Source organism: Lissotriton vulgaris, chromosome 5, assembly GCF_964263255.1.
Source record: "Lissotriton vulgaris chromosome 5, aLisVul1.2, whole genome shotgun sequence".
NCBI lineage: Eukaryota > Metazoa > Chordata > Amphibia > Caudata > Salamandridae > Lissotriton > Lissotriton vulgaris.
In genome coordinates, this window is record NC_141693.1 from 186,071,271 (window position 1) to 186,095,129 (window position 23,859).

At 42.2% G+C, this 23,859-nt stretch overlaps 1 protein-coding gene across 9 annotated transcripts in view; it reads right to left on the reverse strand.

The window, feature by feature from the left end:
* EHMT1 (euchromatic histone lysine methyltransferase 1) overlaps window positions 1-23,859 on the reverse strand; it is an 834,115-nt gene that overhangs the window by 656,140 nt on the left and 154,116 nt on the right. The window lies entirely within an intron of this gene.

The window sequence follows — 23,859 nt, forward strand, 5'->3', positions numbered from 1 at the left end:
AACCCTGCCTTTCACTTGGAGAAATACCTGACAGGCCGTGGCGGCTACCTCGAAGCTCTTTACGGCAAACACTCCCGTACTCGATATATTGGCCCAATGTCCCACACACTATCAGTATGGCAACGCGCGAACAAACGACTCGGCTTGGCCAACACCCTCACACTGTCCACCCCACTCTGGACCTCCTACAGGCTAGGCACCCTCTGTCATTACAGAGGCTTTGATAAATGGGACACATTAGGCATATCCACTATTGGCGACTTGCTCCACAAGGGCAAACTACTGACATTCAAAGAACTGCAAAACACATACAACCTGGCACAATCTGAGACTTTCCGATACCTCCAAATTAAACATGCCATACTCACCAACGTCCCAGATCTCGCCTCTCTCCCACAATCCTTGCCCCTCAAGGACAGACTCTTATCAGAACCCCATCAGGCCAAGGCGAACACTTTTCACCTCGTGCGAGATAAATGGCAGACTAACGTCGCATGCGGTCTGAAAAATCGGTTTACAAAACTAGGGGATGTCCCAGAGTCTGGGATAAGAAATGGGGTTGATGGAATGCCTATAGGGGCGAATTGTGTACTTCCCCATCAGCGGATATGGCTATGACCAGGCCTATCATCCCTCAGTGATTGTGATTGCTGCTATGCTGTACGTGCTCTATGGCGAGAATACTGACTGCAATTGTTTAGATAAATATTTCCTCTGCTTCGAACAAAAACGTTTGTTTTAAAAAAGAAAATACCACAGACCAATGGATTATCCGTAACACTACTTTGACTACTCTGTGCATACCTTGCTACCATGCCGCCGGACCTCCGGGATGTCTGCTGAATGGCTGTGTCACTGTGGCAATGATACTTGGTAACTGTACTTGCAGCAGCGAACCCTCGGGGTTGTAGGATCTATGCTGTGTCAATTCATGATTGTGCAATAAAGGTCTTTGGGAGAAAAAAAGTCAGAGGAGCACCTCTATAGAATTGTAATGCTCACTTTTAACAAAGAATATAATATCACATTCAAGAATGAGTTCTCAGAACTCAAACATATCCTTCCTAATGTGGTAAAACGTGCCATCTGCCTATTGTATCAGCCATAATAATTAAATATTACAACTATATAGATAGTAAATGATTTGGATTTTGAATATATACAGAAAGCTAGTTTAGTTGTGTGACCCTCTTATTGGAGCGGAGAAGAAATCACCTACTTGTGATATAAATTGGAATGCTACAGTGTTGCTGCTGTGTGTGGTGTTACCAAAAACACTGAATTCAATGTTGTTGTTTAGAACATTAGGTGAAAGGGTATCAAACTGTTTAATCCAGTATGTTTTCCTTTGGTATAACATTTTGAATGGTTCATCCCGGGGTGTGAGTCTAAGAAATTCCAGTACTTTCAACTAAAGTTGTGCAACGTTATGTTTGTGTTCTATCCAGTAGGTTTCTAGATTGGAATTAATAATTTAATTTGTTTAATGCTTTTTCTTTTTATTGAGGATATGCTTCAGGCATAATGCTGCACGATACATAAATGGCATGTGGTTGGACATACAACAGTTAACAGGTTCCCACATTTCTCATTTCTTATTCAGCATATACTTATTGTTTATTGCCTAAGGAGTCTGGCTCGATTTCTTCTACCGCAGCCCCCGTCTTATTCCTGGACTATCCTCCAAATCCCTCAGTTGACTAGCTCCTATATTTTATCCAAGCACCCCAAATCTTTTCCCATTTGTGTGGGCAGCCTCTGCTCTGGTATATTGTCTGTTCCTCCCGCTGGCACTAGTCTAGGTCCTTTTTCAAATCCCCGATCCTTGGAACCACCGTCGCACCCCATGCTCAGGCAATATTCCTCTTTGCCACTCCACCTGCCAAGTTAAGCCATATTTTCTGCCAGAAATTTTAATCCAATCAACAATGGGGTGACCCTGTGTCCCTCTGAACCTGGGTATCATATATAAATAAAACAATTGTTCTGTCGGGTACGATCAATTATTTCTTATCCTGTTAAGTTCCTTTCAAAATGTAATTATAGAGAGGTTAAATGTTCACAGCTCTCAATCTTAGGACAATTCAAATGGTACGGAACACAGAGGAAGAAACGCCAGAGCAATGTTGCATGATGAGTACTAGGTCATTTTATATAAATTCCATCATTTATATATACTCATGAGTTGATAAAAATGCTATCAACAAGAGGTGACATTTAAAGTGCTTAGTGAATGTGTGACATAATGTGCTCAGTGAAGCAGTATGGTGAACATTATATACAAAGTGATAACAATATATACATTGAAGGCCAGAGTGCCTAGCGAAAAAAAAATGAGTCTCCTTTCAGTAAGCAATCTAGCAAGATGCCTGCAATCCACATTTCACAAAAGTTCACTATAAAAAAAAAAAACATTGTTATGTTGCTGTCCCAATTTTTCACAAGTACATTTCGGGAGGTCAAACCTGCCGGATGCAAAAGCAAGTTAAATACTGGAACATTAAGGTGTTGGGTGAAGAAAGTGACAAAATCCGAATGTTATGGCACGTCATAACAGGTGGAATTTAGCCCACCTGATGTGCAGTTTAAGGAAACCCAATCAGTAAATAAAAATGACAGGTTCGGTTTTTAAAGCAGGAGCAATAACATACTCGCCTGCCAGCCTAAAGCAATCGACCCACAGCGACAATGCACTTTAAAGTCTTACATTCGTTTGGCAAACTTGCTCTTTGATAAAACTTTCAAATAGGCCATGGTGTCGTTTCTAAGTTAAATGGCTTTTTATACCCAATACCTTTGTCATGGGCATGGACATTTACCTCCTAGTATGATGCACCACCTGTTTCAGTGTTAGTCTCCTAATCACTTCCTAATTTAGCAAGTAATTACTGTCAGAAAACTGCATTCCATTAAAAATGACGTCATCAAAAACCTGAACAATACATACAGGGACAGGGGCGTGAGAAGATGAATAATGGGAACCTCCGCCAAATAAAGCGTGTAATATTTTAAATACATAAAATAAATCGTGAAATGTGAACTTGAACGGATGCAGAAGTAGGTGAGATGCAAGGGGTGTTGCGCTTACACCATGCCATGCAAGCTGCAGCAGTTTAAACTTAACTACTAAAGAGGGTGGTCTCACAGAGACTACCATAGTTGCCATCAGATCCTCTTTCGAGTCGGAAAACAAACCTACGCAGAGTATTTTCAGAAAATAGACTGACCTTTGGAATTTGCTACCGGTTAAAGCGTTGAAAGAGGATACCTCCCTTCCTGCACAGGGAGAGTTGGAACGCAATTCGATTGCTCCGCTTTGCCTGGGGTATTTCCTGCTTCCCTTCAGGGCTCCATCCCTAAGACCCTACATGGGGGTAACTGCACACATGTGGCTGAGGCCCAGCTTAAAGATCGAAAGCAGAAGTAGGCGCACTTGTAATCATCAGGTGAACAAGAGAAGGGAAGGAGAAAGAGAATTGGAGACAGGGCAAGGGGGCAGGAACCAGGAGACAGGGTGAGGGAAAGGAACAGAGAGTGAGGCAGACAAAGGCAGCGACAGAAAAGATAGAGAGGAGGGAGAATGAGGCAGGAAATGGTGGGCAGAAGGACAGGGGAAAGACAGGGAGAGGGACAAGCGCAGGTGGATGGATTACTGTAAGAATTTCACCAGTGGTGGCAGTGGGACCAGGCAAGGACACAGAATAGGACAGAAAAAGGAAGATAGGGACCGGGACATAGTAGGACAGGAACAGAGAGACCGGCCGGGGCATATGGATAGAGAGAGAACGACGGGTCCGACGGGGACACATACAGAAAGGAAAGAGAAATATGGACAGAGACGTGCGGGGCTGGAACGGAGGGACAGGTATTGGGAAAGGGCCAGGGAGAGACGGACAGAGGCATGGGGGGCAGGGGCACATGCAGAAAGAAGGGAGGAAGTGATGGACAGGGGGACATGGAGAGGTACAAGCGCTGGGAAACAGGGATGGAAGACGGGACGGGGAGGGTCAAGGGGAGAGAGAGAGAGAGAGAGAGAGAGAGAGAGAGAGAGAGAGGAAGGGCAAAGGACACGTCCTATTACTGGGGAAGTGGGTCAGGGGCGCTCTTCTGAGGGTTGTGGCGGCAGCAAGTGGTGCGTGGGCGGGCCATGTGACACTGGGGGCAGAATCACCAATGGCAAGGGTGGGGACTGAGCCTGTGAGTGCAGATGCAGTGGGAATGCGGCAGACCGGGTGGACCCGGGGGACCTTATTTGCGAAGGGTGGTCGCCATGGGAGAGGCGCGCTTCCTGTCCGCTGGAGCTCGGCTCTAGAGACAGGCCTGTGTTTGTCGGGGGTCTGCCTCGAAGGGCGTGGTGTATACTCAGGAAGCAGGAGGTGGTCTGCTGGTGGTGGTGTGAGGGAAAGGAGGCAGGCGGAGGGAAGTTTAGCAGTAAGTCAACGGACGGATGCACGTTACAGACAGACTGAAGGGAGCTCCCCGGGCACAGCACGGCAGCAGCAGTAGCGCCTCCTCCCCTGACACATCACAGGCCGTCAGTGTGCAGCCCGAACCGGCGGGAGGTAGATGGTCAGGACTCCGGAGCCCGCAGTCCCGGTAAGGACGGAGCAGGGACTGCAGGATTGGGACTAGTACCGGGTGTAGAGAAGGGCCGCTGTCGCGCACACTAAACTTGCTATCAGCTGCCTGTATCTTAACCCTTGAGGTGAAGGTGCTCTCTGGATCGGTGACCCTGTGTGTCGACTCCCATCCCTGTCCCCCCGCGCTTGCCATGTCTGATATCACATGGTGCGTCAGCCTTTTCAATATAACTCTTTTTGTAATGCCAACCCAGGGATGTATTCTTGGTGAGGCTTCGAAGAAGTTTGTTAGTTCGTCTCATATCTTTGTGCTGAGTCAGGTAGTTGGTATATCGTGTGCAGTGCACTGCAGGTGGCACAAGAGCTGCCCTCTCACCCCAGTTACCAGTGGGGCCGGAGACAAGGACAGCGGGAGGGGGGGTGGGAACGGACAGCGGGAGGGGGCGGGAATGGGCACACGGACAGCGACACCAGAATGCAGAGGCAAAGACGAAGACGGAAACGGATAACAATGCTGCTTACCTGATCGCAAATGGAAAGTACTTCCTGGCAACTTCAATCTTGCAGCCCACTCCTACAAAAGACACTTCGAAACTGACCAAAACATGACGAAAAAATAAAAGCAACCGCCCACCGCCGCAATGACGTCACAAAGGGGCAGGATGAGAAAAATTTGACGGAACGCCCACGAATCGCCTAGCACAATGACGGACGCCTGTCTCTTCCAATGGCTAGCCTCCATTTATGGAGCTAGCCAATGGAACAGAGAGGCGTAACAAAGCCCCAGACTGTTCTCAAAAGATTTCGCCTGCGCGAACGCTGCTGCGCAGCGGATCGCCAAGCAAAACCTAAAAAAGGAAGGTGAGGGACTGGCAAGTGTGCGCACTGGCCATGTCGACATGACAGTTACATATTGCGCGCAGATTCCGCAATAGCGGGTCTGAGATACCTTTTCAGGGCTACTCAAGTGGGTAGCACAATCAGTGCTGCAGGCCAGATAGTAGCATTTGATTCACAGGCCCTGGCACACTCCATGCACTTCACTAGGACTAACAAGTAAATCAAACATCCAATCATGGAAAGACCAATCCATAACAATTTACCACAGGAGCACTTGCACTTTACCACTGATCAGCAAAGAGAAAAGTGCGCAGAAACACTACGCCAGCAAACACAGAGTCAAAACCAAAAACTCAGGGGAAACACGCCAAGTCTAACAAACATGTTCCATCCCTTTCTAGTGTTAAAGCAACACACCAACATGGTCAGAGGGCATTTTGGGTCTCAGGATAATTAGATGAAATAATGGAAAAATTACATACCATGAAGTAAAAGACAAGCTCAACACAAACATAGTGTACTTACATCAAAGGCTAAAGGTTTGCATGCTAACTTTAACCACTACTGCTTGAGCACAGAATCGGTCATAAATAAGGTACCCTTTGACTGCACGTTTTCGTTTTTTCCCTCATATGAGGAAGAGATTTTTAGTCTCTCTTCGCTAACACAATCAGTTAACAAAACACCATACACAAAAACTCTTACATCTTTTCAGTGCATTAAAAAATGTAAATAAATCCCATATTATCCATTACTTAATTCTGAAATAAGAAGTAAATACAGATAGGCAAAAACAGATATCCAAAAGGCTATAAAAAGTAATAGCCATTGTTTAGAAAAAGAGGTATTTGAACAAAGTAAATACTAGCTTCTGTAATCCAACCAAACGAATCTTCAAAACTCTCGAAACATGCAAGTAATTTGCCTAACACAGAGACTGAATGTTAAGAGTTCCAACAGCTACATTTTGTTAGGGGTTAGTCTGTATTGAGTTTATCACAACATGGGACTATATCATTTCTTCTGTCTGCTACTCCTAAATTTCAAGAACCTTACATAAAACTTTTAGAGCTTAAAATGTTTTCAGACTTCAAAATACTGCTGAAGTCTTCCCCCATTGACTTAGCTGGACGAGGAATGATGAAACCTGACTATCAACACACATCCCATCAGAAAACAGTCAATTGTAAACTCCCTTAGCAAACTTTACGCAAGGAAGAAACGCTTGCTCACTATATTTATCTTCATTTGACATGGTCTGAAGGCGAGTAAACAGGTTCTCTACAGCCAGAGCACACTCTTGAAAAATCATCATGAAATTATCGACTGCGACCTCTTCTACAAACTAAGCACAATCTAACTTCTCTTTAAGGTAGAGAGGTTTAGACAAAGACGCATTGGAACGCCAAATCCCATGAGGCTTTGAACCACGCCTCCAATAAAAACCAATGAACACAGTCCACAGTATACAAATTAGCAAGGCACCATCTTGACTGCCTCTTTCTTTGCAAAACGCAGCTGAAAAGTCCAAAGTTAAATAGATAAAGTTCAGGGGATGGCTTTCCTCCACACATAGTGGAATCACACCTTTTATAGGACTACAGACAAAAGCTGCATACATTTACTACATTAGTACCTGGTTCCCACGCTAATAACTAATAGAAATAAAGCAAAAAACAATTGGTAATGAAATACAGTTCAGGATTTTCTCACTATTGTGATATATGGAAGTGTTAACAGCATCTGCTCTCTCTGTACATGAAATGTTACATAGCACATTATGCAGACTGGGACAATTGCTGTGTCCTTGAGAAGGTACACTCTGTCTAGTCGGTAAATGACACAGAATAAATAGCCCCCATGGTTACGTGCTGGACTGCAACATCAAAGTATAATGGACCACAAGGACGAAGTTAACCCTACTTTAGCTAAAAGTTTATAGTTTTACCCTTTATACATTACATGTCAACAAATCTGTTCCCTCAATATCCTAAAATGTGGTTTCCTTGTGAAGAGTGCAGTCCAGACCAGATCATTCAGAAGAATTACCCAAATTGGTAAGGGAGCAAGACTCGGCCTTTAAGAAACAGTCTAAGAAAATCGAAACTAAACATGCATGCAGCAAGCTAAACAGAACATCACACTGGAAGTTACCCTAGTTACCCTATAGAATCGCGCTATATATCCTGGTAGGTGGGTTCAAACATCTTCTTAGAATCCCCCGTGTCTGATCCAACAAATCATTGCTTTAGCAAACAATATCGCCCATGCTGCCTCTTCAGGGTGGCAAAGATAATAAAATGCAGTCAATCCAACATACTGCTGCATCAACGGAAGCAATCCTCTGCGCTAGTGTTTAACCACTCAATGGTGAAAATCATTCTAAATGAAAACGGGAAGCAATGAATTACAGTGCCATCTGCTCGTTATACTTCATAATCAATATTCGTGAATATATTTTATTGTGATTCTTTAAAATCGGTCCTAAAAACCTCAATCTGTACACATACTGACCACAACCTACACGAGGGCACAGCATTTGCCTTGAATCTACTAGAGGAATTGTTCAAAATTTGCAGCAAATAAAATACAAATGTAATTTGAATACCCTAAAAAAAACTGTAGCCCATTATCAGACTGCTATAGTCTGTCTCGGGTAAAAAGTAACCAGCAATAAAAAGACCAGGAAGGTCTCTTGCGATCGACTTTCAATTCATGTGAATCCAGCAGCAGATGGAGAATTCTGTCCATTTCACTTGTGAACAAACGCACAAAACGCATACAAGGGAAACCTTTCCTAAAGATAGTGTGGGGTGCTATATAAAGACACAGCCTGTCTGTCTTTCCATTTACCACCAATGGAAGGGCAGTGTTGCCTATAGTTACGTGACACAAATGTAAAACCTCTACCTATTAACTTAATATGCATACTAAAAGGTCGTCAGACTGGATTCGCATTCCCAATTGACGATCAGCAGCATTTGCCTCCTCCATTGTAAACAGACTGCTACAGCTCACAGGATGGCAGTTTATGCAAAACCAAGTACTCAAGAAAACCTCTAAGAATCTGCAGCAGCTTTGAAGTAGTATTAGCACCAAAGACACGGCTCTCTCGTCCAAAATCAAGCTGTACCGGTTGTGCTTACAGGTCAAAATATGTTCAACGCAATCCCTTAGGGACCCGACTAAAATGAGTTATTGAACGGTCACATGATCTAGCTCACCCTACTGGTCTTAACTGTGCCAGCTAAGACATGAATAGAGAGAAAGCCACCATTTGAAACAACTGGAAGAAGCAGCCAATTTATGGAAAACAGGAAAAGTGCAGACTGACAATGCTATTTCACAAGTTCATCGCAAGACCCTAACATTGAATCATTCTTTACATCATGAAGACACTGGCCAAAGGCGAGCATACAATATTTCAGACAAGGGGCTGATAGACTTCTTTGCAGTGCCTTTAAATAGCAGTGATTAGAATGCAAAGCATAAATACGTCAGACTCACTCATGTCTAATTTTCCTACGTTGGTTCCTTATTACTGGACCCCTTATAATAAAAAAACGATGCACATCAAATTATCCATATTTAAGATTTAATAACACCAGCTAGCAACAAAGGGGTCGACTTTTTCCAAAATGACTTGGTTGGTGTACCATTACCAATCAGCGACTCCAGCTAACGCCAAAGAAAATTGATATTTTCTGATTTATTTAAGATTTAATTGGTTTTTTAAGTCCGTTTGTATATTTCCATACAAATATCGATGTATTTTTGAAGGAATAGAGAGATCAGACGTATGCCTACTTCCTACAACAGAATTTTTTCACAATGGGTATTTCCCTCTCAGTGTATTCCAGTACTTGGTCTGTGTTCGGTGTCTTAATGCAAAGTATGCCTGTGAGGTGCCAAGCTAACTCTTTATATTTCAAATACTTCTTACATGGAAATGCAGCTATGCTTGCCTATTTCATCTTCACCTCCATCTCTGCCGATTCATCAAAACAGTAGGAAGATCAACAACACAGATAAGAAATATTTTAAAAAGTTCCAAATTAAAATAAAGATTGACACTCGACCTTTTTAGCTTTTATAGCATTTCCTTCAACCTGGCCACGGACAGAAAGAAGCTGTAGTTTTCATGTTAAACAACAACTGGATCAAAGGCAATAAGACGATCACAGTAAAAACAAAAAAAACAAAAAACACAAGAGAAGGTAAGGCATTTATGGAACCTAAATTCTCAGCACTACCAGACGATATCTATCCAGGTCTTTTGCATGCACCATTCACACAAAACAGATGAGAAACTTAGATGGGTTCACCAGAGGAGCACAGCAAGATCTGTAGGGCGTGTGACTAGCAGATGGAAAACGATAAAGCATAAGCGTTTTCACAGGAGGAGAACGAGCTGGACGATAATCTACATTAGAAAAATGATTATAACTGTTACCTATTTTACATACAAATACATGGGATCATCTCATATGAAAAATCATTGAGTTTGTGTTTTACAAGATAGCATGAGACCAATATCTGTCTCCAAGAAAAACATCCATGCAGCCTTTCAATGCAGTAATTCACTATGAGAGGCATAAACAAATACACGTAAAAGCAGTGAAAAAGGAGCCTTAAGTCTTCCTAACCAAGCAGTAACTTTAGAACTGCCACAAGGCACTTTAACACTTAACAGCGAGACACCATGGCAACAACAGGCGCAACTAGGCTACTCCAACCCTATACCGACTGCATCTCAACCACAAACCTCTCTTCTTTACACACAAAGGCTCAGTGAGAACAGAGAGAAGCTAACTGAAGCAACTCCACGTTAGGGATAACCCAGGCTGGCTGCTCTCAGCTCATTCATTTAATTGTAAAACCTACTTCCACATCAGCTCAAGGTCGACAGAATGGCTGGCTAAGGCCACAAACCATGCGTATAGAATTTCCAGAGCACACCGTCTCCAGGTTCGTGTGTGCTGGGCTGCATTTCCTTGCAGATCCTCACTTCAGGCAGACTACTCGCATTTACAGTTCCACTGTTGGGTGCAGCTTCATCCCTAGTTCATGCCCAGAAGACGAAGCTCCCAAGCCATCTCACAGTTTCATGAATCGTATAATAGGAAGGAGGTGCTATTAGCGACACACTGCGCTACAGATGTAACAACATTTACGAGACTCCTGGATTCAATCGCTCAGACCCAACTCAAAGGCCTTTTCTGCAGAAAAATCCAGAGCCTACTGAGTGAGAGCATCTTCAGCTACATAATGTGGAATAAAGGTGTATAAGAATGGATCACCTTTGGTAAACATTACAGATTATGAGCAGCCATCCTACAGACTTGCCCCACCATCTACAAGAAAGTCCTACACCGTTTTCAAATCGAAAGACAATTGAGAAAAGACAGCTGTCTCGGTTGGCTCTGCTGCAGAAGAAATGTGATTGAAAATTAGAATACAATTCTAAATTCCTAAGAAAACAACCAAAAGCCTTCTTCAAACTGCCTTCAGTGCAAGCGCCCTGGTTCCAGATCCACTGGTTCCTGCAGGCCTCTGCAACGTTTTATATGCGTGGCCTTCACTTGCCTGCTCTCCCAGCAAACCTGCTTGATTAGATCATCTTTCTCTGATCACCTCCCCCTACAGGCTGCTCCTGAACGTGCTCGGCTTCATCAGTCAGCCATTTCATAACTGCATTGTTTACAGGCAAACACCGACCTGCCATTTTCCCCCCCGACAGAAAAAGAGGAAGTGCTATATCACATAGTGTGCTTACAAGAGACCATCAATCCAGCAGATTTGATGAAAGGCGAAGCATTAGACAAACACTGCTAGACCCACAGCAAAACAGCAGCAAATTCCATATCAGGGACATGCAAATCAAACAGGCGCTCCATCTGAATGCAAGCCTAGATGTTCTTCCCTAAATAGTCGAACTGCCAGTCACCGAGGGGCCCGAAAAATAAAGGGCCAGTGCTTCTCGTGGTTCATTTTTAATACCAGACAAAAGTGCAGACAATTACAATATAGACAACACAAAGGTTAACTGTGCATTGGATATATACAGAAAGACAAATTCACGTCTGAATATGCGTGCCCTACAAAGTACGTTTCCATAGGACACTTCTGGCCACTTATGCCATGGGTTCTGCTGGATGCTCTTCGGCCTCTAGAGCTGGTTTTTTTAGGGGTGGGGAGTTATTAAAGGCAGAGATTACACGACAGAATGTGGCGACGGCCTCAACGCTCTTCGATATACTCAGACAACTAGCATAGACAAGCCTGACATAGTCAAGCACAACTGCATTACCCAGGACTGTATTTTATCTTGCCGGCTCCACTAGAACAAAACAATAAATAAAATTACAAAAAACTAGAGAAAACATTTCTTAAAACTTAAGGAATAAACAAACGGATTTTAAACCAAACAATGATTTTTTAATTCCTTTGGTTCCGCTTGTTGAGAAATGTCCTTCATGTGTAAAGAGTGTCTGCAAGCTGCTTCACTTGGTAAATCTGTCCTGGCATGTAGGTCTGCATTACCGAGGCTCTAATTCCCCTCCCCCACTGCTAATAACTCAACATGAGCAACCAACAGAGGCAGAGCGACAGTGAACCAGGAGCTGCATCTTCCATGCAGGACCAACTGGCAAACGCAGGGCTTATTTGCTTCCTCTCACTCAGAAGGCAATGCGGATTATTAAGCTTTAACATCAAGAGCTGGGCGATCTAGTTTGCAATGTCACATGACTAAACATGAGGTCCGGTTGACAGACCACAGTAATTTAGAAGAACTACAATTGCCCCTCTGGGAAAGCGTATACAGCCAAGTTTTTTTTTTGGGGGGGGGGTATTAAGAGTGGCTTTGTAGTTTGGAATCATAAAAAAATTAACAATAAATAATGAGATCATATATGGTCAGTAAGCATGGATAAAAATATCCATGGATGGATAAAAAATATGATTAAAAAAAAGGACAAAGGATGTGTTAATGATGAGAACCCCGTGCTTGCCACACCCCTTTCACTTCACGTTTCTGTTCATAATATTAAAATAAAAAAATAAAGTTACTGGTCGATGAGCTCTTAAATGTTAAGTTTGCCTAAACTAACAAACTTGAAAAACATGTCCTATTCAAACGTAGGAATGTATTCAGTGTACTAAAGATTTTTTTGTAATGTCTCCTATTTCACAATTTCCAGCAAAGCATTGTAAAGTGAGAAAGACATAGGTGTATATTTGAAAGACTATAAGCAGCAACATGGCATTGCCATGATGCTGGAGTCTGGTGCTATATAATTTCTGCTGGTCAAGTAATCCCTAGGGCTGAGGACAAACACACACACACACACGTACCCAAATAAAAACAGGAAGTTAGAAACTTCATTGCCCATCTTTTAGCAAACAAAAACATTGCTTACTATATCTTAGCCTGAAAAGACATTTGAAAAATAATTGTGAAATAAGCAACTGCAACCCCTTCTCTATAGGGACAATTCAACAATCAACCTTTCTTTAAGACTCAAGCTTGGACAGAGTCACGTTTAAAGGATAGCATTTAGTCTACAAGATACAAGAACAGGAGAGTATTTTTGACATTGATCTTTAGGTGATCCACTTTAAATGCATATACAAGGAGGATTCATCCTGACTGAGGCACTGCCACATTAAAGAAAAAAAAGTGTCAGCTGCGAGTCTTAAAGGAGACCTTTTAAGTCCAGTGAAAAAGAGGTGCCATAATGGCCCCCTGGACAGAGGTAGCAGTATCTGAAGACAGTAACTTTACTAAACCTTAGATTTACAAACATGCCAAACAGAGCAGCCAACGCAGAGGCAGAAAGATCACAAAAGTAGCCAGGAGTTCACTTAATGAGCCAATTCAATTCTTAAACCAGTTCCATCCTACTAGTAAGAGGCAGCTAAGCTGGGGCTGCTCTCAAACGCAAAAACAGAAAACAACCTTCTTCCACTTTAATCGCAGGGTCTGATTCATATTTTGTTTTCTGATTTTCCTTCCCTTTTCTCTCATCTGGCATTAATCTAATGGCTGAAACTGAACAAAAGCCCGTTGTTGACAGATGGAATGTGGCGCTGTGGACACAAGGAGCTACTGTACCTGCCTGACATGCAGCTGTCGTTTCCTTTTGAGGAAGCTTCCAAGAGTTGAATATTCCAGAGCCCGTCAATAGAGATTCAGTAGCTCTGCTCATGTGACAAAAGCTCCCTCTACTGAGTGAGCATGCTCACTGGAGACCGTTTCCTGCTCTCACCAAGCTGCCGCCATTTCACACAACAACAAGCCGGCTCCGAGAGCTCCGATTGGAGGAGCTCTAGAGGCAGCTGGGCTTTCAATGCAGACTCCAAACTGGAGCTATCGACACTCAAGGCGCCATAGCACCGAGACCTCAAGAGATCCTGCCTGAAGAAGCCTGGTTAAACCAAGCTGCATTTCTACTGCAATCGTGGAGAGCTCTCGCCCCCACGGAAGGTCTTTCAGTTAATTACACGTTACTGTTTATAAAAGCCCGACATCTGCACACAGGTTAATGATGATGTAGCCAGCCAGAAAAAAAAATAAGATCAGATGTTTGAGGGGTGGTTGCAGCTTTTTCCCTTCAAGCAGAACTTTTTTTTAAGGTTTCCAAATGATGACCTTCATACAAACGTGCGCATATCTCTTGCCAAAAAATGATTTTAAGCAATTTTATTGTGCAAGGCCTGGTGGCTGCTTGAGACACCAAGTTCAATTGAAATAGGTGCAAAAAATGTCAAAGGCTTATTCACATTTCAACATACACTAGGCATTCACTGCGACTAGAAGGACCTATTTAAGAGTTCGAGCGAATGTGACTCTTCTTGTTGGAACATCAGTAGCTAGAAACAGCAGGAACTGAGTCAAACACAGAAGAGCGAAATATTTAATTAGTTAATAAAAACGCCTAGATTCGGCTCTCCTTCAAACATAAGCACTTTCACAACAGCAGTACAGACTTTATTCTAAAATACCTATCTTTCTGGAGTTCTTCGTGACACATGCAAACAGCTACAGTCGATTTAGGGCACGAAGCGGGATGAGGAGACAGAGGTGGGGACGACGTTTCCACTGAGAAGAATACCATTTGGAGGCCGCTTGCAGATCGAAGCTATACGACAGTCTTGAACAGAACGGAAATCTGTGAACACCAATGCCTTGCTAGAAGCAGAATAGAGTCGACTCCTCTTGGTAAGTTAACATATAAAAGGAGAAGCTCTAGAGGCAGCTGGACTTTCAATACAGACTCCAAAATTGAGCTACCGACACACAATGCACCATAACGCCAAGACCTCACCCAATAGATACTGACCCCTGCCTGAGGTAACTGTTAAACTAAGCTGCATTTCTACAGAAATCATGGAGAGCATTCGCCAACAAAAAGGTCTATTTCACTGATCATGATTGAGAATTATAGGTTATTTTTTATGAAAACCTGACATCTGCACACAGGTTAATGGTGATGTAAAGCCAACCAGGAAAAAATAAGCTCAGATGTTTGATGGATAGTTGCCGCTTTTTCCCTTGAAGGAAAATATTCTTTCTAAACCCTGTTCATCACACAAAGGCAGTCACATCTCTTGCAGAACTAGATTTGAGCAATACTATTGTGCAAGGTCTTGTGGCTGCCAGGGTCAGCGGACTCGATAATTCTCGCCTCGGTGCCTACTCTAACCAGGGATCACACTCGGCAACTCTAGGCATTAGCTTGTCTCATCTCCACAACGGCCCCCCACAAACGCCGGGGATGCCTGGTTTCACCTTGGAGATACCCAGCAGGGAACATCTCACAGGGAAAGCCAGGACGGGTTCCCCAGAGGTCTATAGCGCCAGGACGCCTCCGGGTAGCAGTGCGCTTTACAAGACACATACATTTACATTTACATCAAGTACAACTATAGAGGTGCAAAACTGTATTCAAAATCGTTTTTTTATTTCACCAGGCACTCATTGGGACTAGGGAAACATTTCAAAGTTCCAAAGAGTGCCTGCCTCTTCTAGTAGGAACATCTGTTACCAGAAACCAACTGGAATGCATTCGCTAGTACATAAAAATGCCTCGATTCCCTTAACCTTCGAACGTTTCTCAACTTAAGAACAGCAGCACTGACTTTAGTCTAAAACACCAAGCATTCCACTGTACTTCAGTGGCAGCGATGCACGCATCTGGAGTCAATTTAGTAGGGCACAAGTGGGCAGAGGGGGACATTTCCTTATCATAACAATGTGCTGAGGTCGTTATTATTTTGGCTCTTTTGATTTCAAAATGGTCACTTGATGGCCAAAGCTTTCAGCAGCCCTGAAAAGGACAGACTTCGGCAAACTATTATGTCGTACTTAAGGCAAAATCAATTACATTTAATATACCTAACTGAATCAACAACCTCCACAAAATAGCAAGCAAAACCGATAAAAACTATGGCACAAATGGCTCAACAAGTAGCACCCCAAGCAAAGCTAAATTTCACGGTTAACTCGGATCAGTCACAAGAATATGTTGCGGTTTACGTGAAGTTCCACTAACCTGTAGCAATGCTGCCTAGATTTTCATTCAGAAAATATTAAATCTGTAGCGCAATAAAATATTTTGTTTCGGAGGGGATACTAAATGAGCATACAAGAGATGCCTTATAAATCACTTACACTTTGTGTACCAATACTCGATTGGCTACTCCCTCATAACTACAACCCAAAGGGTTTAGGTTTGGTTTCTTTGTCAAGAGTGCTGTGCACAAATAGCTAACTCACAAGAAATAGCAGTATTTGTAAAGGAGGAAGAATCTATTTTCACAGCTGAACAGGCATACAACCAAGTGAACAGAACATCACCCTGGAAGACACCATAGAATCAAGCCATGCACCCTAGTAACTCGGTGCAAACATCTGCTACGAATTCCTTGGTCTGTTCCTACGAATCATAACTTTAGTCCACAATTTCACCCATGCTGCATTTGCGGTGTGGCAAAGATAATACATGTAGCAGATCCGACATAGTGGAGTATCAATTGAAGCAATTCTCTGCCCTAGTATTTACGGTGAGCTCAGCCGTGAAAAGCATTTCAAGCTGCAGGTAATTCGAAATGGGTGGCAATGAATTACAGTGGCATCTGCTCATTACAATTCAGACACAGAATTAACATTAATACATTTTGTTGTGATTCTTCAAAAGGCGGTCCTGCAAACCGAGGATATGTCCACTGCAAAGAATTCATGTTGGCATCTGTAAACATACCCATAAACGTGTTAGAACTGACCACAACCAACAAAGATGGCACAGAACTCCTTTTCAATCTACAAAAATAACTGGCTCAAAATTAGCAACAAATAACTCAAGTATGCAGTAGGAATTCTATAGAAAATTGAGCCCATTACCTGACGTATAATCTGCCTCAATTTGAATATACAAAGGATCATCAGCAGCATGTTCGTTGAGCTTACACTGCAAATACACTGCAACAATCCCAAGGATGACAGTCACATCAAGCACCAACAAGCCAAAAAACAACAACGATTCTGCAGCTAATGTGCTGTTTTCTTGTCCAGAATCAAGCTAAACCGGGTTTGTTTACATCGAAAATATATTCAATGCAATCCCCTTTAAGGTTCCATCAAAATGAGCTATTGAAAAGGTCACATGATCTAGCTCCCTCTACTGGTTTTAAGTGTGCAAGCTAAAAAATGCATTCAAAGGAGAAAGCCACCATTTCAGTCAACTGTGAGCAGCAGCCATTTCAGCTGACACTGCTCCACATGTTCACTGCAAGACCCTACAGGGAGTGATACTTTACATCAAAGTGATGCTGGCCAAAGGCCAAACACTCAACATTTCAGAGGAGGAGGGGGGTAGATTTTCTCTACAGTCCCTTGGGAAAAAGCAATGACTAGAACACAAAGCACAAACACCTTACACACTGTTGTCAATAGATTTTGTACATGTTTTCTGTTTTAGAAGGCCCCTAACCATCAGAAATAATCAGGTACATTTGTTTACGCGTATGTAAGATTCAATGCCACTAAACAGACATACTAGCGTCAAGAGGATCTTTTTCAAAGTATTTCATAACCGTCTGAAATTAAGACTTGATTGGAGTACTCTTACCAACCAGAGACTCCAACAAACTCTGAAATAATTCACACTATCCTCTAGTTTATGTAGAAGATTTAATTAACATTGTTGTGTAATGAATTTAAATATTTCCCAAAAAATTGTGACTGTATTTTCAAAGAAATGTAAATAGGATTTGTTGTTTTTAGTATTTATTTTTTTAAACAAAGACTAGGTAAAAATTGTGCTTACTTCTTATAATCGGATTCTCCAACCTCAGGCATTTCCCCCTAGTGTAGTCCTACACTATTTCTGAGCTTTAATTTTGCTGCAAAATATATACATGCGAGATGTAATTATATTTTATATCTCAAGTACTCCTTACATGGAAATTCACAACTCTACAGTTATTTGACTGTTTCTGGTTCATATACAATTCTGCTGACCCATTACCCATCAAAGCAGCAGGATATCATGGCATGGTTGGAAAGACATCTCTGTGTATGTTATTCTCCAAATGAAATACCAAAATTGTCACTACATAGGTTTTATTTTTACAGGAACATTTCGTCAAATCTTGTCAAGTAAAGAGAGAAGTTGTTCGTTTGAACCAATCTTTACAGATGACCTCATAAATAAGGGAAGTCAGAGTTTAAGGGTACATACATGTCCGAATACAAAATGCAATCTGACTCTTAGATGCCCAGTTAATCCTTTTAAAATTGCATAGAAACCCCCCCCATAGGTAATACTGTATATCCATCTTTACGTACTAACATAGATGGTAATGCATGGCCTCCTACTGAAAGAACTGAGTTCATTCACACTGACTCAATTACACCATTCACTTTTCAACATATCAGAGTCTTGCAAACATTTTTTTTGGGGGGGGGACAGGACAGGGTGATGTGTAGGCGTGCGTGGCACGTACACACGTGTAAAGGAGGTAAAACATTTTGACCAATGTACTTATATCATAGGCGTGAGCTTTTTTTTAAATAAGTGCCACATTGAAAAGTTTAAGAAGTCCCATTAACCAATGCACTCTCAACTTACATATAATACCTCTTTTACACCACATCCTACCTGTGCCTCATTACAACCGCTGTTATCAAAAAGGACTGCAAGCTAGAAAACAACTGGCTCTGCGTTGGAGGTTATGTCTAGATTTTAAGAGTTTTATATGTTTTTACAAACCAAATCAAACCATAGAAAGAAACAATTTCATATAAGAGAACAACAAACCTTAAATATACGGAAGACATGGTTGGGCATACAGACTGAAAGGTCTCCTTAAACAATTAAGCTATAGGTTCTTAAAAAAAAAATCTAGACCACCAGCAAGCTGATGACGGCACATTTATCCAGCATTCATACCATGAATTCAATAGCAACTTAATATCTCAACTATTATTTCAATGTTGAAGAATTGAGGAAAACGAGCAAGAAAGATTTAACATTAAGCTTCTGTAAGCTAGAATCACAAATGCATAGTTTTTTTTACAACTATTCAATTACTTACAACAACATACAAAATAAACCAAAATAGAAGAAATGTTGTTTAGGACATTTCAATGTCAGGTCAACTGTGCTTTAATAGCATTCCACGTGGTATAGACTAAAAATCATAGTAGGAGAAGTAATTAAACTACTGGATTGAAGGCAATAAAACCTGACAGCTATTCTAAACACCTGAGAAGATATGCCTGTTGGCATTAATGGAACCTACACTGTCATTCGGGCAAGCAGTTACCAGTTTGGGTCTTGTGCATACCCCATTCACACAAAACGGTTGAGAAACCTACTTGACCAGTGGAGCACAGTATGAGCAGTAGACGCTGGAACTGACAACTGGAAAACAAAGCATATGATCTTTCACTGGAGGAGAATGAACTACATTGCAAAACCGCTTAGTAGCACTGTCTACTTTACTTAAAACAGGTTATGGTTTCATCTCATATGAAAAAGAATTACGTATATTAGTGCTTTACAAGAGAACGAGAGATTCCAATCTGTCTCTCAGAAAAAACATTCATGCAGCCTTTCAATTGAGCAATGCATTTTGTGAGGCCGAGAAATTTACACATAATGGCTGCTAGCAGTGAAAGCGAAGGAGTCTTGTGTCTTCCTAACCAAAACATCAAATCAAGGCGCTCTCACGAGGCGCTTGAACACTTAACACCAACACAAGCAACACGGGCCCTGTCCCGTTAAGAATGCACCTATGTATAGTAAACAAATGACATGGGAAGGCTGCTGCTCCAACGCCCACACTGACTGCATCTCAACCACAAACCTCCCTTTACACAAAAAGCATCAGTGAGAACAGAAAGAAGCGACTGAAGAGGCTCCACGATGGGGATGACCCAGGCTGGCTGCTCTCAGCAAATTCATTCCAACATCACCTTCCACACAGGCTCAAGCTCGACGGAATGGCTGGCTGGGGTTACATACCACGTTTATAGAATTTCCAGAGCAGACCGCCTCCAGGTTCGTCGGAGCTAGGCTGCATTTCCTTGCAGATCCTCACTTCAGGCCTACAACTCTATCCTCACCCACACGTTTACAGCTCCAGCTCAAGTGAATGCCCACAAGAGGCAGCCCCCAAGACATTTCACAGTTTCATAAATCGTATAATAGAAAGGAAGCGCTATTAGCAGCGCACTGCGCTACGGATGCAACAGAATTCACAAGACACATGGATTCATCCACTCAGACCCAACTCAGCACAACCCCGAGCCTACTGAGTCCGAGTATCTTCAGCCACATAATATGAAAGAAAAGTGTGGAAGAATGGATCATCTTTGTCAAACATAACAATTTATCAAAAAACTATCCTACAGAGTCTGCTGGAGGTCAGCTTGCTGTTTCATTCCAGTACTGCACTTCAAAAAGACTTGAGAAAAGAGTGATCACACGACTGGCCTCCCAAGTATAAAGAAGGACTACTAATTGCAAACATGAAGCTCAACTGTCTCTAAGAGAAAGAGACGTAGGCGTTTTGAAAGGAATTTTTCTAGTGTGATGGGTGGTTCCTTTCATGAGCTTGGTACCTACATAAACTGACGTTAACTCCCTGAGAAACAAAAGAAGTGACAACTGTGACCCAAAAAGCGATCAGTGTACGGAATGCAGATAGCCAAGTCTAAGGTGATGACCATATCGAAGGATATAAGGAAGTTGAAGCAGATAGGGTCTCGCCTGCTGGCTTTGCCAATCATACCTACTGGTTTTGCCCATGCTTTTTGCCAAAGCTGTAGAGCATCGTCAAAAAGTTAAAAAAAATATATTTGTTGATGTTTAACATCTGGCAAAAAAACCAAGGATGCATCTACGTCATGAGTCAATGTGATACACATGAATCATAAAGCCCCAGTGGCCCTAAAGTGATGACGAACATGTGTACACCAGAGTTGTGAAGCCACAGAGGGCCCAACGTGATGACAAACGTGCACATCTGTGCTGTAATGCACCAGTCATTTTGCTTTCGTTTTCATTTACCGCTTCTAGATTGCAGCCGCTCATCTTTAAGCATTCCATTCAATATAACATCAAAAGCACAACAAAGTGCATGTTCTCCATGTAGGGAGTTGCCCGGGATCAAACTGCAGTTATCAGGATCTTCCAAAAATAAAATATTAAATAATAACATGAAATAAAATAGCGGGACCGGGGGCAAAGGTGGAGAGCGTGGTAAAAACAATTCAACAGCAGCAGGAGAAGGAAGGAGGAACCAATGTTGGAATTATTTGAATGGAAAAAAAAAGCAAGAGCCAAATGGATGGGGAGAAGCACAAGAAGCAAAGCAACAGCTTAAACACGGACTGCTTTTGGGGCAATGCAGATTCACGGTGTGGAGTAGTGACAGAATAAAAGTGAACACAACACAATCGTTCAATGACAAATGATAAGTAAAAGCGGTCTCTAAGAGAGACCAAAAATGGGGAGTACGCTGGAAATGTGGAGACCTGGCAGGTGCCGTCGGTGATGAATGGGGGGCCTCTCTGAACGTGCCTTGACAGCTCTTTTATCTGCTACTCTATACTTCTATAGATCTGGGACCAATAGGGATGTCTGAAACAAAAAAGCATACACCAGAGGACCCAGAAAATACTGCTGCTATTCAGATTAGGAGTCTTTATCACTTCAACAAAATACAAGCTTCACATGCCTTAACGTCTGCCAAGAAGAGTGCCCACCACATGTTGCTTACCAATGATGCACGGCACAAACAATGAGAGGTTTATTAGCAATAGCTTCCCAAGAAGTTACATAATGGGACATCGGAGTTTCAAAATCTTGCAAGAGGGTTCCTGCCCATCCTTCGAAAAACTACTGGTTTTTATCAACCCCATAAACCATAAAACCAGAGAGCACTATTAGCCATCCAAGTAGCTCACACAATGAATTCAAAGGTTTTCTCCTTCGAAGTACTAAAGAAAAATGCAGCTCGAAGTATCTTCCAAAAATATTAAAACAATGTTCTTTCTATGTAAACATGTATGATCCCCCTACAAGAAACACCTTCACCATTGGGGTACTGGGCTAATGGCAAGATAGTGAAAAGGGGTACAGCTCAACCAACCTCTCCGCAATATTAACCCTCACCAATGTATGAAAAACTACGGGCATACCACAGTTCAAAAACAATGTAGAGGGCCTAAGTCACTCTCGAGGGGTTGTGCTATCCTACAATCCAACCCTATTAGACTGAAGTGCCGAGACTAAGGAGGAACCGTGGACCTGAAAATGCACCTATAATGAAACTAAACTAACCAGAAAACGTCCTACTCGTGGTTACCAAACAGATAACACGTGCTGGAAAAGGGACCTCCTTAAGTCAACTACTATTTGTGTATATCATACTTTGTCAAGCCATGAGTCTTGTTTCTAGAATATATGCCAAACCGTAGAACACAATGAGGGAGTGCCTGTACAGAACACCTGCATTTTATGGATACCACCGGAGCTGTAGTGCCAGTAGCCCTGGAGGAGTTCAGCACAATACAGACTGCTCTTTATAAATGGCATGTCCTTGCAGTTAGTTTGGGGTAGCCGGCGATGAGATTAATTGAGAATGCCAGGCAATGCAGTAGCAACTTCTCAACCTCCCAAGAACAATAAAGACATCAGCGTGTGTCAGTTTTGAGAATCCATGAGCAAGCATGCAGCGTTCGCTATTATGATTAATTTTCAAAGCAATCTTAATTCTCCCCCTCCCCCAAAACTTCTCTTTTTAAAGCAAGTAAGCAAATTATAATTCTACAGACCGTGGTCACAAGAGTGGTACACTATTTCTCTCAACTTCAAGGCTTAAAGAAATAGAACAGAAATGCTCTGTGCCATACATCTAGAATCCATACTAGTAGCTGGACAAAAATATTGTACAATGGGTTTCAAGACAGATCAGTGAGTTAATTGTTTGATGAAGCTATCTGGGTGTAACCTGCAAGTAGCACGTTTGAATCATAGTGGGGCAGAACCAACCTTTCATCATAATAAGGTCGATAAATGGAGTATATAAGTTAGGTATTAGTAACACCAGTGTTTTTACAGCATTAAAACTGCATCATTTGCAGCAGCAAACAGTATAACGAAACAAGTTGACATCATAAAGTAGTTTTAGGCCTCATCACTACTGCAAATAATTAGCTAATATGCAGCACCATGCTGGGGAACTCGGATACAGGAGAAATGGAAGGAAAAGCCCCTTTCTTCCTACTATTTTCTCAAAGGGCTTTGGACATAGTTTCAAGTTAATCCCTTGCTTTTAATTCTTCAAGAAAGAAAACATCGTGCCAGAATGAGCCCAAGCCAATGTAAGGAAAAGGCCGCTCAGTAAACTGGTGATTAACCTCTTGCGACCTGCGATCCACCTACAGGCTTCTTTAAGACAAAGACGGCAGAAATTGGATATGGTTGGGCTTTGAGCCCACTGGGATTCTTGGGGTTCCTTCCACATAATTGCAGCCAAGTCCACACATTCTCTAGGACGTTTTTAAAGGATACCGAGGAAACCGGGAATCGGCTTTACCCTTGAAAGATTATAAAGAACCAACATTTATATAGCACTTCATAATGATAATTCAAACGACTATTCGGTACTGTGAGCTTACAAACAACTAGGGGAACCAAGAAACAGCTAACATGCAGCTTTTGGCACTTACAATCAGAAATGGCCCAACCCGAACTCTCCAAAGGGGCTTGAATCCATCAACTGAAGAAGACTGTTTAACCAACATCCTGCTGGTCACTGTACACCCAACAGACTAGTTCTTTGAATAAGTCTCAACAATGAAGCACAAAGGCACTTTACCAAATAGATACATATTTTAGAAAAATGCTTATTTTTCACATAAATC